The 20,817-nt window shown below is 41.2% G+C and overlaps 1 protein-coding gene across 1 annotated transcript in view; it reads left to right on the forward strand.

Moving 5' to 3' along the window:
- The window catches only part of LOC126281863 (ras association domain-containing protein 10-like), a 1,002,113-nt gene that overhangs the window by 497,331 nt on the left and 483,965 nt on the right, over positions 1–20,817 (forward strand). Inside the window, exon 3 of the mRNA XM_049981129.1 lies at positions 19,273–19,319. The gene's annotated coding sequence lies outside the window, so the exon portion shown is untranslated. The remainder of the gene's footprint in view (positions 1–19,272; positions 19,320–20,817) is intronic.

Genomic DNA, 20,817 nt, shown 5'->3' on the forward strand with positions numbered 1-20,817 from the left:
TCCTCACAGTCACCGTTAAAGTTCACGTTTAATAAGCTGACTACGTTATGCGTCTTTCCGCGTCTTTTCAACATAACGATCGACTCTCTAAATAACAACCGCTTACGCGCCTAAAAATCAGAGTTACAAGTACGTCAAAGATCATAGTGACAAAAGAAAGAAAATACATAATATTATCATTGCAATAGAAACGTATCGACGTATCAAAGTACCTCTACATTATTGAAATCAAATCTGAATGTTGTCTCAGAAATATGTCAACTACTTTACAGAAACACAGTATCGAGAGATTGAGTTGAGGTGGCGTAATGGTTACGTAATTCAAGTACCATTATAAACTTGTAACTATCGTTCCCAGATTAACTACAAAAATCGTATTATTTCACTCCGGGTGCTGTCCGCATACTGTCATGAAACAAAATTATATTAACCAAAATCTTGAACGTGAATTATCGTAAGCGCATATTTGGTATGTGTATAAACTATATACTTCTCAGTGAGAAAAAATAATCATATATGCTAAATATGTGTCCTTGCCTTTCGTCTGAGGTGAATGGTTTATCTTCGTACTGATCTAAACGCTTTATATTTTTTGAATGCTTGATAGTTATTTTCTTCTAAAACATCATCTTGAAAACAAACTTCAAAAATAAATAAATAGAAAGCTTATTTTAACAAGACGGTGACTGAATTCACCCCCCATCAAAGAACATCTGTGGCAACAGTACTTTAGAATATGCAGCTGAATACATTGACGACGTGTTGATGACTAATCCGGCAGTTGGCGTGCTTGTCGTGTTTATGTTATCTCACTGTGTACACCAGAAAGTTTTAGTAATTTACGTCTTTTTTAAATTGTAATCTAACTAAAGCATCATTTGCAACAAAAGAACATGTTTTTTGGAATCTTGTTTTAGTGCTTAAAAACGATATTATATATTATCCAGGTTAATTTCAAATTTCTAGAATTTGCAACTTTCTTCCCTTTTACTAGATTTTGAAACAAATTTTAAACAAAATTTGCTATTCTTTCCTCAGTTGATAACAAAGTATTTCCATTAAGGAATGTGGCCATTACTTGCAGTAACTTCTGTCTGTGAAGTATTACATAATTTTATGCTTGTTGACATATTTTTGTTAATTGCATTTAATTAACATATTTTTACTGAAACTAATCACGATTTTTCAAACGTATAACCGACAGCTTCTTTCTGAATAATAAATCTTTATATAAATTATTTTAAATTGAATTATTGACATTAAGAACGCAATGCAATATAATAGTAAAGAATAGTGTTAAACAGATGGTTGTCTCCAAGTTGTTTTAATTGCCGTTTCTATTTCAGAATAATCAGTGACATGACGAACCTTTTTGGAATAAATTACACATGCGTATTGTGCATGACAACAACCCAGGAGAGATGCTTCTGTTAATTGCAACTCATACTGAATGAAATAATTACTATTACGCGGTTAACTGAATCAGGTTATACATACGAGTTCGAATTATAAAGTTTACTCGAATTATAAAGTTTACTTGAAGCCTGGAAAAGGGCTACTTTATTAATGGAATTTTGCCTACCTCAGATAAATTTCAAGCTACCCGTTGTTTCCGAGAATGAAAGACGTGTGTATTAGGTTTCCACGTTTCACTTTCTTGTCGCTCTCGTGTTCCCAGCGGGCATGGCGTGGGACGCTGCAGTGCCCTTCACACTAGGCGACTCCCTGTAAGACGGCTGGGCTCTTCGCAGAAGCACTACCATTATGTATGCCCGCCACGAGAGGCGTTTTTGCCTCTCACTGCCGCTTCCTTTTGCAGTGCTTCCTCTCACAGCGCACACGTGGAGGAGAAACCGTATGAGTTGCATTTTCCTCCCATCTCCTCATCCGTTGCTCATTGTAGCACTCTATACAACAAGTAGTCGGATAGTTAAGTGGAATACGTAAATTGCCATCTTTCTCCAGGGAAAGAGATCGCTGATAGATGAAATCGTGCAGCTTCTCCGAAGCTGTCTCACAATGACGGAGAATCTTACATCACTATGTACCAGCCAGATACTTATCCAATTTTCTGGAGAATTTCAAATGGCTCAAATGGCTCTGAGCACTATGGGACTTAACATGTATGGTCATCAGTCCCCTAGAACTTAGAACTACTTGAATCTAACTAACCTAAGGACATCACACAACACCCAGCCATTACGAGGCAGAGAAAATCCCTGACCCCGCCGGGAATCGAACCCGGGAACAAGGGAGAATTTCATTAAAGGATGGTTTCCAGTGACTGAAATTCCCTTCTGTTCATAACTGACGTCAGTCATCAACATCTGTATAATGTTGTATGGTTGTGACACAGAGGCAATTAGCCTCAGATAACAGTCTTGAACAATTTCTCTCCAACCTGAAAATACGTTGTGTCGAACATGTCTATATGTGGGACGCAGGCTTAAATAGTATAATTTGAAGCTTCGCCTTCTTTTTAGAAGAGCATGAAAACTATTTTTGCACACAGCCAGAAAGCGATGGAGAACATACTGACCATAGTTTCCAGTCTGCAACTCCACATTCGTCTTGTGCTCACTGAAAGAAATGTTTCTACTCTCTATTTACTCAGCGGGATCAGTAACTATGATTATAAATAAAAGTTTTCCATTCTATCTGATTCATATACTCATAAAAGTTCACACGTACAAACATAGTAATGTTCCTGATAATAATAATAATAATAATAAAGTCCCTATCAGAACAGTACTATGAGCAGTTCTGAGCCGACCTCTACGGTAAGTTCCAAATGAATGGTTGTTCGCCCTGACCTCTAATCATCAAAGTTAATTTCTCGCCACAAAAGTGGAAAATAATGTCACTACTCGCTAAGCGATTTTGTTAACATTATGAGATGCACACAAACAGTTACTTCCGTGAAATCTAAGTGATCCAGGACAGTGTACAGTCCTCGCGATTTTACTTCCTGTTTGTACCGAAAATATGCGTTTAGCAATGGACTGGCTGTGATGTCATCCTACGCAGCGCGTAATCTGGCGTTTGACTGACGCGGATCGATTGATAGCTGGGTGCGGAGGGTATCTGTCATTGCCTCTCTGGCTGCATTTACAGTAATATCGGTGCAGCGGACGGCCGTCATCCGCTCTTTGCCCAGGTAGTAGCATCTAAATGGCTACTTTCCCACACACATTATTTAATAACTCTATTGTGTATCGATTTACAGTCTCCGTAATTTTTATATGAATGGCGTTAAGTTGGCGTTAATTACAGAAAAGTTTTAGCTCCATTGCTTTTAAACTTTGCCGGCTAGAATTTTTAGAACGAAACAGACAGTAGAACTACTACTCTGAAATACTTCTTTAAGAGTCCTTATAGTGAAATGTTTACTGTTATTTACATCAAAGTCCTCAAACTTGTTATATGTTTATTATTTAATGGATGTAATTAAGTGCTGTAATCAGAACTTTCTATCATTAATGTAAATGATACCTAATCTATTACAAATAAGGATGTTTATGTTCCAAATTTATCTTTTAGTAAATTACTTGAAAACTATTAGCGGAAGGTAAATGGGATAACAGACAATGTTTTTATATCAAACTGAAGCTTTACACGAATTTTCATATTTCTGAGTCTAATATTTAGCGCCTTAAATTTTTCGTAAAAACTCCAATTTTGACCAAAATGTTTCTCCGATGAAGTTGAGGCTTGCAACAGTTGTTGGCAACATACATATGCACATTCTGAACAGTTTTTGGCTTTCTAACTTTATTATTTAGCGCCACTTGTTTTTCACATAAAACAATGTATTTAGCGAAACATATTCGTCAATCCGAGTGTTAACAATTTTAACATTAATATATTCAAATTGTGTTGGTAAAGTTTGGAAAAGCTACTTTAATTTTTAATTTCAGCCTTAGATTATGACGCAATACTTTGTATGCTACGCATAGGCACGTTACAGTAACGTGGCGGTAGTGGCAGTGAACTGGGGTGAGTCCGGACACCCTCGCTCGTCTCCATGTCTTTCAAATGATACAGCGCATGTTTCGCCACATATATTTTGAATGTAATTTGTTTATGTGACCAGTTTCGGCGTTTCACTGCGTCATCTTAACAGACTACACCAGTAGCACGACTCAGTCAATACATTCACTGCATGATAACAATAGTGATGTTACTGATATCAGGCACCTGTGTAAAGACAACAATAATAACGGTGTGAACTACGTAGTAAAGGGCCAGTGTAAAATTTAAGAGATCAGGTATATACAGTACTACTATGTATTAACAGTATATAATTAATCTCAAAGATTTTACAGGGCCTCTTTGTTAAGTAGTTACAACGTTATTATTGTTGTTGTCTTCACCCATGTGCCTGAAAATGGCATAGTGAAACGCCAGAACTGTGCCATCAATAAACAACAACGGCTTCACAAATGGTAGCTGAACACTCTCGTGCATATTCTGTGGTTCTCAAACACACCCAATGCACCGCACGTATATCGCACAGTGCACTGCATCAACTAGAAAACCACCAGCGTGCAACCGTGAGCTCTCTTGATATGCAGCAGACCTCTTTCTCCACGTCGACTAGGATCGTCATGAGTTCGGGTGGGAAAAAGACTCCAGTCATTCAATCAGGCTGCTCTGTCCACATATCTAGATCTGCATCTACATAATTACTCTGCGATTCACAGTTAAGTGCCTCGTAGAGGGTTCATCGAATCACCATCAAGCTACACTACTGGCCATTAAAATTGCTACACCACGAAGATGGCGTGCTGCAGACGCGAAATTTAACCGACAGGAAGAAGATGCTGTGATATGCAAATGATTAGCTTTTCAGAGCATTCACACAAGGTTGGCGCCGGTGGCGACACCTACAACGTGCTGACATGAGGAAAGTTGCCAACAGATTTCTCATACACAAACAGGAGTTGACCGCCATTGCCTGGGGAAACGTTGTTGTGATGCCTCGTATAAAGAGGAGATATGCGTACCATCACGTTTCCCACTTAGATAAAGGTCGGATTGTAGCCTATCGCGATTGCGGTTTATCGTATCGCGAGAATTTTTGAGAGTTGCATCTAACAGCTTCGGGTGACTGACTTTTGAGCTCTAAACTTCTCGTGCCTTAAATATACAAAATTACAAACATCCTATTGGTGTATCGTCAGCTAACCGTTAATTTTAAAGCTTGAGAGAGAGCGAAAGTGTACAGTCTTCGCTGATTTTATCGTGAGCGGCACTTCAGACTCATCATACAATGAAGGCTTTCTAGATCGGATGTCGGATGGTGAATCTTTATGCTCGTACGATCGTAGTGTATGACACTTCTTAGTTCCTGGCCTTTCGTCCAACGGTATCGGAAGTACCTTTGATAATATCCAACGCAGATCTGAACAAAAGTAAAGAACGAAAATCTTTCATGGACCACGACTGTAGAACCGGGAGGATACACGAGCACCTGGAATTGTTTACATATAAAATCTACTAGTAAACAGAAAAAAGACAGCTAACGATATCTGGTGCTATTTTACTAAAATCTATAGTACTAACAATGGTGACAGCTCAAGAATCCCAGAAGCACGCACATCCTAAATCTCGGAAGAGAGAAATGATTCAGCGGAAAAAGTCGCAAGAGCTGCACATATAAACCAGGTGGGAAAGTTTAGGACCGTGCTTACTAATAGCGCTAATTGCAAGTACATTATTATCATACATAAAATCTTCAGAACGCACTTAGTAAGTATGGGAGAGTGTATTAGTTAATGTGATAGGTAACTATGAACACAGATAGTGATTAAACAGTGTATTATGAACGTAGACTGTGATTGAAAAATAAATAGAAATGTGAAACGTGTTCAGTTAAAAGACCAAATAAGAAATAGAATAAGCACACTTTCTTTCCATGTTTTTATACTGCCATTGATAGTATGCCAATATTTTAAGACTGCTCCCTCTGTCTCCCTCTCCTAAACTACAACGATCATACACATTTCTCAGGAAAATTATGAAAAGTACTTTTGACAAGCAATGTCAGAAGAACTTGGGCTGTTTTTTTTTATTTTTGGATTTTATTTATAAATCTTTATGGTGTACTGCAGACTAACGGTACTGAATCAAAGTTAACTTTCTCTGCTACCAAAAAAAGACGAATACAATCTGCTATGCCGATTGGAGATTATCGGGACGAGTCTGATGCCTAGTAGAATAATGACAGCAGCGATTTATTGTTGGTTTTTGAGAGTCGTGTTAATCAGGTGAGGATTCTGAGGAAGGAGGTTAAATAATCAGATGAGGCTGGATTAAGGACATGTCACTTATCTACAGTTTAACTGCGACAAGTATTTCGGACTTCTGGCGAAATGGCCATGTTTATTACCGGAGGTAGTCGCAGAGTCTCCAACTCGTTGGACCAGTTCGTAATAAACTAAGCCAGTCAGATTAGGCAGAGTGCGTCGACTTCTCTTACCACGAGATAACTTAGGCGAGACCAAGCAGCAACGGATCGTTTTACAGTTAAGCAACAGCGATCTATGTCGAAAATGTTACGGTCGACAAGTATGTGTTAGTACAACATATGAAGTACCGAAATCGACCCGTTACTTGTGTAATAAAAGTGATTCGTATCTGAAGATGTCTATCCATAGCTGTAACTATTCATATAGAACCGTACTATCACAATCTATACGGACAAATAAGCACTTCATTTTCGACAGGCCCTATGCTAAAGTTTCTAAAATATACAGGGTGGTCCACTGATAGTGACCGGCCCAAATATCTCACGAAATAAGCGTCAAACGAAAACACTAAAACTAACGAAACTCGTCTAGCTTGAAGGGGGAAACCTGGTGGCGATATGGTTGGCCCGCTAGATGGCGCTGCCATAGGTTCAACGGATGTCATAGGAACCGTCATTTTTTATTACATATTCGTGTAGTACGTAAGGAAATATGAATGTTTTAGTTGGACCACTTTTTTCGGTTTGTGATAGATGGCGCTGTAATGGTCATAAACGTATAAGTAGGTGGTATACGTAACATTCCGCCAGTGCGGAAGGTATTTGCTTCGTGATACATTACCCGTGTTAAAATGGACCGTTTACCAATTACCGAAAAGGTCTATATCGTGTTGATGTATGGCTATTGTGATAAAAATGCCCAACGGGCGTGTGCTATGTATGCTGCTCGGTGTCCGGGCCGTTCGCCGGGTAGTTACGTTATTTAAGGAAACAGGAATTGTTCAGCCACATGAGAAACGTCAACCACGATCTGCAACGAATGAGGATGCCCAAGTAGGTGTTTTAACTCCTGTCGCGGCTAATCCGCACATGAGTAGAGACAAATTGTGCGAGAATCGGGAATCTCAAAAACGTCGCTGCTGAGAATGCTACATGAACATCGATTGCACCCGTACCATATTTCTATGCATCAGGAATTGCATGGCGACGACTTTGAACGTCTTGTACAGCTCTGCCACTGGGCACAAGAGAAATTACGGGACGATAACATGTTTTTTGCACGCGTACTATTTAGTGACGAAGCGTCATTCACCAACAACGGTAACGTAAACCGGCATAATATGCACTATTGTGCAACGGAAAATCCACGATGGCTGCGACACGTGGAACATCAGCGACCTTGGCTGGTTAATGTATGGTGTGGCTTTATGGGAGGAAGGATAATTGGCCCCCATTTTATCGATGTCAGTCTAAATGGTGCAATGTATGCTGATTTCCTACGTAATGTTCTACCGATGTTACTACAAGATCTTTCACTGCATGACAGAATGACGATGTGCTTCCAACATGATGGATGTCCGGCACATAGCTTGCGTGCGGTTAAAGCGGTTTGAATAGCATATTTCATGACAGGTGGATTGGTCGTCGAAGCACCATACGATGGCCCACACGTTCACCGGATCTGACGTTCCCGTATTTCTTTCTGTGGGGAAAGTTGAAGGATATTTGCTATCGTGATCCACCGACAACGCCTGACAACATGCGTCAGCGCATTGTCAATGCATGTGCGAACATTACGGAAGGCGAACTACTCGCTGTTGAGAGGAATGTCGTTACACGTATTGCCAAATGCATTATGGTTGACGGGCATCATTTTTAGCATTTATTGCATTAATGTGGTATTTACAGGTAATCACGCTGTAACAGCATGCGTTCTTAGAAGTGATAAGTTTACAAAGGTACATGTATCATATTGCAACAACCGAAATAAAATGTTCAAACGTACCTACGTTCTGTATTTTAATTTTAAAAAACCTGCCTTTCACCAACTGTTCGTCTGAAATTGTGAGCCATATGTTTGTGACTATTACAGCGCCATCTATCACAAATCGAAAGAAGTGGTCCAACTAAAACATTCATATTTCTTTACGTACTACACGAGTATGTAATAAAAATGGGGGTTCCTATTAAAAAAAAAACGCAGTTGATATGCGTTTGACCTATGGCAGCGCCATCTAGCGGGCCAACCAAGCGCCATCTGGTTTCCCCCTTCAAGCTAGACAAGTTTCGTTCTTTGTAGTTTTTTCGTTTGACGCTTATTTCGTGAGATATTTGGTCCGGTAACGATCAATGAACCACCCCGTATACCGATAGGTATTGTACGAGACTGCCATAAAATATTTATCCTCACTTTGTTAGGGAATGTTTAGTTTGTCGCAAGTGTAGTTCCATGTCGTAATATGGTTCATTCCATCGTAACGGTAATACCATTGAACTGTTCGTGTGGCCAGCCAACCTTAGATCTGCCTTATGGTATGACGTTGCTAGAAAATGTTGTTGCTTATTACATCTGAATAATGCAAGGTCGTTAGCCAAATAGTCATGAAACAACACACTGTAAAGTTACAGTCCTAGGCAAAACCGACCCAGCTTTCCCTAGTCAATAAAAAGACTTCCAATCACACAAAGCGAGCGACTGCAGGGCTCGTTACCTCCAATGAATAACAAGAAAATGATCTAGAGTTTGGCCACTCTACGTAACGATAACACAGGCCCAGTGCTAACAACAAGTTTAGGTGTGCAACAGTTATATTTATCATCAATGATTCGCTTAACAGCGGAAAAATTGTAGGGCAGTTTAAATGGTCTAGTAATAGAAACCATCTAACTGTAACAGACTTATATACTGTCCTTATTGGACACAACACATAAGTAGTTAACAGAGAGCGAAACTTTCTAAACTTCTGGGCTGAAATCACACGTACTGACGGTAAGACTGTGGGGAGGCACCAAATGGTATGGAAGACGGCATGGAGAAAACTCAACAAGTTATTCTTATCTGGGCAGTGTGTCTACCAAACGTTAATGAGATAAAATCTCAAATTATAATGAAATGGGAAACTAAATTTGCGTTCCAGAACAGCTAGTGAGTTGCACAGAGTGTGTATTGGGCTACAGCAGACTACGAAAGTTACATTTCCCAAAATAGACCAAGCATGTATCCATCAGTAACAGATGGCGGTTGGGAGACCAATCGTGTGGCATCCATAACGTAAAAGTTACGAAACTTACATTTCTTCTTCCTCAAGTCTCTGCTTTCAGAAAACTACATGAAGGGAACAACTTAGTGCTGTTGTCAATGTGCTAGACGAAGGTAAGTTTACTTAATTGAAAAACAAGAGAACGCAGCAGGAACTTCCCACTCTTGGAGTACCAAATGCACATTAACAAACATGAAGTTGTCACAGGCCTAGTGCAATGTGTGCTCGATTGTTCGGCCTCTTCATGCCTTGCAGAATGGCGGGGTGACTCAATGACTAAAATTTTGGAACAAAAGTGGCCTTGTATCTCAGATTGACCAGGTGGCTCCTAGGGGTCTCTAACTTTGACGTTCATACAGAAGAGACGTAAATGTCATACTCAATTATTCTCCCGGGATGCCAATGGCGGCATGGTGTCTTCTCCCCTCAGCTAGGCCAGGTACCGGCTCCATCTACGAGGGCATGAGGCAGGCAACCTGGGTGATAGCAGATGTACTGATAATAGTGTGAACGTCATCGGCCAACAGAGATCTTGGTGGCATAGCTACCCTTTAATAGGGGATGCTCACAGCCAAAAGGCTCAGTGTAGTGCAGACGTGTGAAGCAAGCAGGCAACTTTGCCATCGAGACGCACTCGAGCTTTCCACAGTCAACTGAGTGAGTTTGAAAAGGGCCATCGGAGCGAGGTGGTGCAGTGGCTAGCACACTGGACTCGCATTCGGAAGGACGACGGTTCAATCCCGCGTCCGGCCATCCTGATTTAGGTTTTCCGCGATTTCCCTAAATCGCTCCAGGCAAATGCCGGGATGGTTCCTTCGAAAGGGCACGGCCGACGTCCTTCCCCGTCCTTCCCTAATCCGATGAGCCCGATGACCTCTCAGTCTCATCTCCTCACCCCAAACAACCCAGCCAACCCAAATGGGCCAAATTGTGGCCTTCCGAGTGGCGGGATGGTCCTTTCGCAGAACTTCCACACAAATTGGACGTCCTGCACCAGTTGTGTAACAGAGTGCAAGTATCAGTGGCCAAGTGAACGTTCTCGCAACTGTAGACGAGATTCTGAACGTCCAGTCATCACAGACGCCCGCCAGGATCGTCGTATTGTAAGGGCAGCTGTGACTGATTGTAGAGCTGCCACAGCACGGATGAAGGTGTTGTAAGCCCAGATTTGTCAACACTAATTGTTGCGCACCGGTTATTAGCAGTAGAACTGTGGGCAAGCACACCTCTAGCATGTCTTCCAGTCAAGCCACATCAGCGACGTGTCGACTGGTGCCACGAAAGGATCGGCGCGCCGTAGTCTCCAGCGATGGAATCACGTTGTGCCTGCGCACACGACGTAGACCTGGTGAGTGCTGCCACACTGAGTGCAAGACACACCAGGCCTTAGGGTCTCGGGTGCGATAAGCTACAACTCTCGTCCATCTTTGATGTTTCCCGGGGGGGGGGGGGGGCGATAACCAGGGCTCGGTAAATACAGAATGTTGTTTGACCCATTCTTTTGCCATTCTTGCAACAGGAAGATGATGTATTGTTCCAACAGCATAATACTCACCCATACACGCCCCATGAAACTCAACGTGCTCTGCAAGAGGTGCTAGTACGATCCCTGGACTTGTCTCCAATCGAACACAAGTGATTGTTGTGACTCTTCAACGAACAATTCTTACAGAACTACGCCAACAGGTCGAGGAGGAGTCGCATACTGTATCCCAGGACAGAATTCCCCATGTGTACGATAGACTCGATGGCAGTGTCAGCGCCTGCATTACCACTCGTGGAGGCTACCCCACATATAAATATGGGTGTTTTATCACTGGTTGGTACCTGGTACTTCAGAACCGCTCAAGCTATTGATCTGTAAGTGTAATCGTTTCATGTCCTCCATGTGCACTGTTACAACAATAAGTCGTGAGTGAACTGGAAACCTCTGAAAGGTGTACTAATTTCTTTCCGGCATTGTACTTCGTGGGTGGGCAACAGTTTTGATTGTCACAGCGCGCATCTGATGATGAAGCAATCAGGGCTTAGAAAGTCGGTCGAAATAAATGAACATCATCAAATACAGTTGATTGGAATTAATTTCAAAATAAAGAAATAGTGCGAACAAACTTTATAGATAAGTCAAAATTTTTCGAAGCTTCATCTCGCTTATCTGATTAATATCTAATATTTAACACATTGACTCATTGCTAAGGTAATAAAACGCCAATAAGACATCTTAAGCTGTTTTATACAAGGGAGTTTGATTGTTAGGGGGAAGGGGAGGTGCGTACTGGTTTTTGCCTGCCACTTAACATGTCTTCCCCATCTGGCAATCCTTGTTTACGTGAAAAATGCTGATTACTGCCGTTGTGAGGAGTAAAAGTCAAGTTGTGGCTGTCTCTATTAGTAGTTGGGTAAGTCAGTTCAAAGATCAGAGGACAGCAAGGACATACCACATCCAACAGAAACATGAGCTGTAAAGAATTGTGGTATTCAAATCAACGTTCTGTATGATGAGAGATTTACACTTTTACCCGTGACCATTAGTAGTTACACTCCATACTTAACTATCAGGTCATCTTCTCTTCCCTTCTTGATGACCTGCAGGAAGTGTTGCATTTGACTGGAAGGACATGATTAGTTTGCGGCACCGATATAACTTCTCGCAGATGAACGGCACTCGCTTATAAGCTGCAAAATAACGTTTGTAAGCAGTTGACTCTAAGCAGCTCGGAATGTTGCCCCTGTCAGCTTTAATGGGCAGATAAATTCTCGAAACGGATCACTGCCAGCACGTCGGAACAGGAATCTGCACAGGATCTTTGAATGTACGAGAGGACGACTCCGTGTGTTGGAACATTACGCGAAGTTAATTAGGAACTTTCTAAAAAAAAGTCGACAAACGCAAACGAGATTTGCATTTTGTGCATTCATATTTACACGCATGACGAATAATGGAAGATGAACTACAATTTAGCAGGAGAATATTGTTCTGCTTGTTCTCGTTGAGACTTCCGGCACCCGTGAAGTAATGTGCGGGTTGTTTTGCAGAACGTAGCTGCAGTTTCTCTCTCGGCAGTTATTGCACTCGAGACGTAAATAGAAACAATTTGTGTTCGTGGAGGGCGTTTGCGGGAGATTTAAAAGCTCGAAACGAGCTCGCGTTTCAGTGCAAGACGCTGCTGACTAAGTTCATAAATCAACCCCCTAGTAGTCATCCGTAATGGCTGTTTTTTCAGCGAAATAGTCGCAAACTATGGAGACCACCAGCGAGGAATACGATCGACGGATTACTCTTCGCCAGTCGAGTTATCGACATTATTAATCGATGTAATTACATAATATATTACTGTTGTGACATGTACAGCAGCTTATACGCTACGTCTTGAGACGGTAATATTGCAGTACAGGCGACGACGACGAAGACGGTGGGAGCGAAAACAAGCTGCGGAGAAGGTTGGATTAAGAGGAGTAGCAATACTACGTTTACAGTCTAATGTCCCGTCGTTATCTAGGTCAACAGAGACAGAATACTTACTTAGTTACACAATTAAGGATGAAAGAGGTTCCCATTGCTGTACTGCATAAAACATCTATTCTCTTTACGAATCCCATTCAAGAATGTGATCTAATATTTCGTTTAAAAATTTGTCACAGTTGCCCTACAGCAAAATAAAATACTCTTGCTGGTCTTAAAAGATTTCCTTTAAACATTTGCCATAGTTGCCCTAAAGCAAAATAAAATACTCTTGCTGGTCTTTAAACAACTCTTGAGGTAAACGAAGGAAATAATTGAATAAATTCATTTTGGCCATTACGCCACATTATTTTGAAACTAAAATATTATGGCGCAGTGGTTAGCACACTGGACTCGCATTGGGAAGACGACGGTTCAAACCTCCTTCCGGCCATTCTGATCTAGGTTTTCCGTGATTTCCCTAAATCGCTTCATTCAAATTCCAGGATGGTTCCTTTGAAAGGGCACAGCCGACTTCCTGACCCATCCTTCCCTAATCCGATTGGACCGATGATCTCGCTATTTGGCCCGCTCCCCCCATATGAACAAACGACCAAAATCGAAATTCCTACCATCTTTACAACGGTCCTCTTCAAGACGACTTCTAGTTGCTGCATTTGTCCTCAGTAATACTACTCTCTGTCAGTGTAGCTCAATTTCACCACGTTTCGTCAGCGTAGCTCAATTTCACCACGTTTCTATTAATTCACTTTCTTGTCTTTCTGTCTGCTGAGTGAAAATTGTGCATTGATTTTAAACTAACTTTCCGATGAGCTAGAGACTGAAAATTTTAAACATAGCTCAGAACTATGTGACAAAGCAGCATTACTCTGCTCTCTTGTGAGGCTGTTCACTATGCATAGTAATGGGAATGGCTAAGTTTGGTAACGCCTGACATCTAGGCTGCTTTGCACAACTGGAGTGTTTTTGTATACTCTACTGGAATGTATTTCATGAGGTGTTTGTGCAAATGAACGTGAGTATTCAGTGAGAGGGGGGAGGAGATGGGTTGGACAGATGGACAGGAAGAGGGGGAAGAACAGATTCTGGGGGGGGTTCAGATCGAGGCGGGGAGGAATATATATATATATATATATATTCCTCTCCCCTCGATCTGAACCCCCCAGAATATATATATGAAATAAAAATCATGTAAAATAAATCACTTTTTGTTTACTTCATTGTATTATTTTAGGAAAATGTCAATTATGCAGGTTGATAAATTATTAGTAGGTGTGTGTAGTACTTTTCTATTTCAGATATTATCAAGTGAAAAGTCACTGAAATAAGTCTCTCTTATAATCTCATCAATATGGTTAAAATCCACTGCAAATTTTAATGCATGTGTGACTAAAAAGTATAAAATAATTATTCAAATAAAATAAATTTTTTTATAACGTGTTTTTAAATTGGACTGAAGAGTATTTAATAATTTCTGCAAGCAACAAACAAATTCGTTACCGAATACAAATAGACCTGAAAATTTGTAACTGCAAATTTTTAATGGCTATGAAGTTAGTTGTAAGATTTAAAACTAAAAATGTGAGGCTCGTGCACTACATAACTAATGAATGAATTCTTGACCTCCATACTATTCCTAATGGGATGCGCCTCAAATTTTTCGTTTTAAACCTTACAAGTGTTTTCATAGCTATTAAAACAAACAATCACATATTTTCAGAACTGTTTGTGTCCGTTTTAAGGATGTGGTATATTTAAAACCTGTGCTCATTTAAATAATTATTCTCAAGTTTTCTTTGTAACATAGAATGTTGCCCACTTTGCTTGTTAGCAGTCGTCATTATTCTCGTGTGGGGCCAGATTCGGGTTCTAACACTGGAGCCCTCCTTGTCACCTCAAGCTAATAGGACACGCAATCACGTCTCCAACTTCTGTTCCCGCATGTTATTTACGGACACTGCAGCCATATCTCCCCTAAGGGGTATGTGCGAATTACGTCACTGGGGAAACTGAGTGGATTTGTTGTTGAGGTCTGGCTGTACCACCGCACGAGGAATGTTTGGTGTACGCGTGAGAAGGGGTGATGAAGGAGCGGACGGGGGGGGGGGGGGCGGTGTGGATACGCAGTAGCAAGGGACGGTGTACCATATGACAGCAGTATACCTCGTCTGCTTGTTTTGTGCGCTACGGGGAGCCCGTTGAATATTTAGTTTAGCTTTTGTTTGCATATTTAGGTATTGCAACTGTTGGTTGATCGGTTGGTTGGTTGATTCGTGGGAGGGCACCAAACAGCGAGGTCATCGGTACCTTCGGATAAGGAAAGGGTGGGGAACGAAGTCGGACGTGCTCTTTCAGAGGAACCCTCCCAGCATTTGTCTGAAGTGGTTTTAGGGAAATCAGGGATAACCTAAATCAGGATGGCCGGACGCTGGTTTGAACCGTCGTCCTCCCGAATACGAGTCCAGTGTGCTAAATGTTACGCCACCTCCCTCGGTCATCGGTACTTAGCCACTTCAGTGTTCACTGTCATAAAGCAACCGTGTCAGTTATCACTTTCCCGAGCAACAGCGGTAGTTCTCCGGACATATTAATATAAACTACTGGCCGTTAAAATTGCTACACCACCAAGATGACGTGCTACACACGCGAAATTTAACCGACAGGAAGAAGATGCTGTGGTATGCAAATGATTCGCTTTTCTGAGCATTCACACAAGGTTGGCGCCGGTATCGACACCTACAACGTGCTGACATGAGGAAAGTTTCCAACTGATTTCTCATACACAAACAGCAGTTAACCGGCGTGCATGGTAAAACGTTGTTATATTGCGTACCATCTCGTTTCCGACTTTGATAAATATCAGATTATAGCCTATCGCGATTGCGGTTTATGGTATTGTGACACTGCTGTTCGCGTTGGTCGAGATCCAATGACTTTTAGCAGAATATGACATCGATGGGTTCAGGAGGGTAATACGGAACGCCGTGCTGGATCCCAACGGCCTCATATCACTAGCAGTCGAGACGACAGGCATCTTATCCGCATTGCTGTAACGATCGTGCAGCCACGTCTCGATCCCTGAGTCAACAGATGGGGACATTTGCAAGACAACAACCATCTGCACGAACAGTTCGACGGCGTTTGCAGCAGCATGGACTATCAGCTCGGAGACCATGGCTGCGGTTACCCTTGACGCTGCGTCACAGACAGGAGCACCTGTGATGGTGTACTCAACGACGAACCTGGGTGCACGAATGGCAAAACTTAATTTTTTCGTATGAATCCAGTTTCTGTTTACAGCCTCATGGCCTATCACCCGGTGTGATGGTGTCGGGTGCAATTGGTTACACGTCTCGGTCACCTCTCGTTAGCATTGACGGCACTTTGAACAGTGGACGTGTTACGACCCGTGGCTCTACCCTTCATTCGATCCCTGCGAAACCCTACATTTCAGCATGGTAATGCACGACCGCATGTTGCAGGTCCTGTACGGGCCTCTCTGGATACAGAAAATGTTCGACTGCTGCCCTGGCCAGCACATTCTCCAGATCTCTCACCAAATGAAAGCGTCTGGTCAATGGTGGCCGAGCAACTGGCTCGTCACAATACGCCAATCACTACTCTTGATGAACTGTGGTATGGTGTTGAAGCTTCATGGGCAGCTGTACCTGTACACGCCTTCCATGATTTGTTTGACTCAATGCCGAGGCGTATCAAGGCCGTTATTACGGCCAGTGGTGGTTGTTCTGGGTACTGATTTCTCAGGATCTATGCACCCAAATTGCGTGAAAATGTAATCACATGTCAGTTCTAGTATAATATATTTGTCCAATGAATACCCGTTTATAGTCTGCATTTCTTCTTGGTGTATCTATGGAGAGTTGGAAGCAGAAATAGTGGACCAATGTGGCACTTATACCAGCATTGGGCACCAGGGTAGACAACAGTGGAGAGTGTGATTTGGGACTGAGATAAGGACCACATTGGCCAATCCGCAAAGTATTTTTTGTCTTGCTCGGTATAGAATGAGTCATGCACCCGTCTTGTTACAAGTAAATCGCTATAATACTCACGGAAATAAATCAAAGAAATCAGTGAAATCAGTGAAGCAAGGGAGTAGTTGCAATATTAGTTATCTTTTGTGACGATTGAGAAATCTACTGTACTAGCAAATAGGTGTTAATGAAAACAGTTCTTCATTTTTACGATTTTATATCTTCTGCAGTTAAAATTATACTTTAGAAAATTATATTTAAAGTGGCGGTACATGTTCCCCAGTATACATTTTGTTTCGTTACTCGAAGAAAATGTCACTTTCGTATTGTTCAAGTGCGAATGAGTAGATAGTTTATTATTTTAGATGCCAATCGACTGAAACAAGGTTAAAAATTTCAGCAGTCGCGTCAATATAAACAGGAGTGCAGTAACTCAAAGTGAGGTTTTGCCTACGAAACACGTCGGACAATGCCACTCTCCTTATTGTGACAAAATAAACTTCTGTTGTGTTGTCTCACGCGGTAACCGATCAAGGAAACTTAAACCGGGATAGCGAAATGGGCTTCAAACTGTGTGTGCTTTCGACGACAATGTCGTAAACACACTGCCATTTCGTTTACTGCTTACGTATTTCCCCGTAGTTTAATTGAGATACGTCAAGAAAAATATTTTATTGGCGGTAAAAAAATTACGTTCTACTGTGCATATCGAATCATAGAAAGCTTAATCTGTGGCAAGAAGACTGTCAAATATTGGTCCTTGACAGTTTAAATATCACCGGGAAACAACGAAATGAGGATTGGTCAGCCAGAATTCTTGATCGATTCGTTACTAGCAGAGAGACCCGTCGTTGCCCAGGTATTTATTTTTAGTTGTGCGTAGACGCTTTACCACGCAGCGTCTGGTCTTGTGCTTAATGTTTATGACAACATGTCTCCTGAATTACTGTCTCCTGAATTACAACGGTACAATTTTGTAAGTACATTCAGCGGCAAATGTGGATACTGCCTGAAATATCTGTTGCGAATGGAGTCGGTAGCAAACAAGTAATAAATTTAAACGTCATGCACGATGCGACAGCTTTTCATTCATCTCACTGTTTATGTAGCCATATCTCCTGAACTATGTGTCATACAATGGTGTCGTGTTGCAATTACATTCAGTGTTGTATGTGCATACTGTCTGCAAAAAGCGTCGCGAATACAGTTAGTAGTAAAGAAGTAATAGATTATAACGTCATGCATGAAGAGTGGAAAAGTAGTTAGCGATTTTTGCTTTTCATTTCAGCATATTCTCGAGATTGTCAACTAGAAAAATTTCGTTAAGGTTTGAAATTATGTGTAAAGTCCGTTGCCAGTTGCTCAGTGCCCTCATTCACAAATACTGGGTGAATAAAGTCTGGGAATTCAGGCATCACGGGCTAAGCTACTTTTTCACCCCCCATCACTTTGATAGATAGAGAGCTATTATTCCCACAGCTATTGGTGCCTGACAGTAAGGAATATGTGCACCAATTTCGGTTGGGTCCACTTGTTTAGAGGAGATGTGGAACATGCATACACACACATACACACACACACACGTACGTATATATATTCGTTAATGTGTCAAAAGAATTTAACTCCAGAAAACTAGCAAATCTTGGAAGACTCGGAAAGACGTGATTAAGAAAGAATGTGATATGTTGTAAAGACCGCCCAGAATGTTCAGTCTTGCTTGACACTTATCTTTGAATAACGGCGCTACCATTCAAATATACCAGTGATAGAAACCGTGACATTTATGTGGTGACATCATTACACCGAATTCTGACTACTGGTGAAAGAAGAAAAGGTAGTCCAGTGTTTCGTAGTTGGCAACTGATCAAAAGGTCGTGAGACAATTAATACGAAATGATCCAACAGAGGAGATGGCAATGCATAACAGAAATATGTAATAAGAAAGAATAAAGAGAAGATAAAAATTATTCCATTCCATCTTGGCGTGGTGGTACAACAAACTTATCATTGCTACTATTTAAAAAGCAGTCAGTGGTTGCACAAAGTTCTTTATCAACTCTTGAGTTAATCAAGACCTGTGTGCAGTCTACGACTGCTTTAAATAGAAGACAGATAAAATACTTTCTCATATTACGTGCTTAAACAGGGGAAAGCTGATATCTACATTGTTATTGTGTCGCTGATGATATCGGTAGGTTCTTGAATAATCTCTTGCTGAATAGAAAACGATAACTTTGTTATTAAAAGGTGTTAAAAGTCTTTTTATGCATGCGGTTTATTTAATTAAATCTATTTCTGTTTCAGGGGCATTCCAACAGACCGACTGATAAATCCACCTGGATCACAACAAAGTAAGTCTGCACCTCCTCCTCAACCGTTCTTGCAGTACGACGGTTAGAGCTATCCTGTAGAGATTTTGTTCGTTATGAAACAATATGGACACAATTGTGTAGTAATGGATTTCAGTTCTAGTTTCGCAACAAGATATCTGCAAGCCCCGAAGTAATCTTTCGACTATGCCCAGTTGGTTCGAAGGCGCTTTCCCTTCGCAATATCGCAGACCGCAAATCACGCGGAAAGCATGCCGTCTGTGAAATTCGTTTGGTGTTTTCTAGGACTCGAAGTTTCGAAATTTTGTGGCCTCTGCGTAATGCCTTCCAAAGTATCGAGTACAAAAGGAAAGTCACATCTCTCAGACAGCTTTGTTTTTCGTTGTCGAGTAAATGTCTGAAACAATCAGTTCTTCATGTTACACAGAATTTCAAGGTAGCACCTGTACTGATAAGATCAGCATCTCAATTAAAGTGCTCCTGTATTTTATCAAAGGATGAAGAAACTATGCGGTACTGAGAATTTCAAACAACAGCAGTCCAGTACAGCTAGATTGAAAATAGATAGGGTTGCAAAAGTAACGACTCACTTCTATACCTAAGTATTCGCTGTTGTTGAGACACATACCTGTTAGGGTGTATGCATTACACGGTACATCTTTACTCGCAACTGTTCTCAATGAATGTAATTACGTATATCTTTTCTTTTAATTCCTTGTGGACTGTCCTCTGACAAACAGAAATTATGCGAAATGAAAGTAGTTGTCAGAAGGTCAATGAGAGAATCTTTTAACGAATTTGAAAGCAATATTTTATCCGCAGATTCTAAAAATAACCCCAAAAAATTTTGGTCGTACGTAAAATTTATGAACGCTACAAATAACTCAATACCTTCTTTTGCTGACAGTACGGGTAATGTAACTGATGATGATAAGCAGAAGGCCGAAATTCTAAACCTAGCTTTCAAAAACTCGTTTACGATGGAGGACTGCAGCACAATTCCCGCTTTCAATTATGGAACAAACGAAAGGATGGCTGACATAGTGTTTAGTGTATCTGGGATTGTAAAATAGTTAAGACCCTTAGACGCCAGAAACGCACCTGGTCCAGACGGTATCCCCGTAAGATTTTATGTTGACTGAGCTACAGATATAGCACCATTCTTATCCGTCATCTATCAGAGATCATTGGAACGGCGGAAAATTCCACGGGACTGGAAGAAGGCCCAGGTCATAGCAATCTATAAAAAGGGTAGAAAATCGGATGCACATAATTACCGGCCAATTTCACTGACATCGATTTGTTGTAGAATCATGGAATATATTTTGTGTTCAGAAATAATGACCTTTCTAGACTCAGAGAAGCTCGTCTGCAGAAACCAGCATGGTTTTAGGTAACAGCGGTCATGCGAGACACAGATGGCCCTCTTTGTGCATGATATACAACAGGCTCTAGATACCGGCTCCCAGGTTGATGCCATATTTCTCGACTTTCGAAAGGCGTTCGACTCAGCTCCGCA

The sequence above is a fragment of the Schistocerca gregaria genome, chromosome 7 (genome assembly GCF_023897955.1).
Source record: "Schistocerca gregaria isolate iqSchGreg1 chromosome 7, iqSchGreg1.2, whole genome shotgun sequence".
Lineage (NCBI taxonomy): Eukaryota > Metazoa > Arthropoda > Insecta > Orthoptera > Acrididae > Schistocerca > Schistocerca gregaria.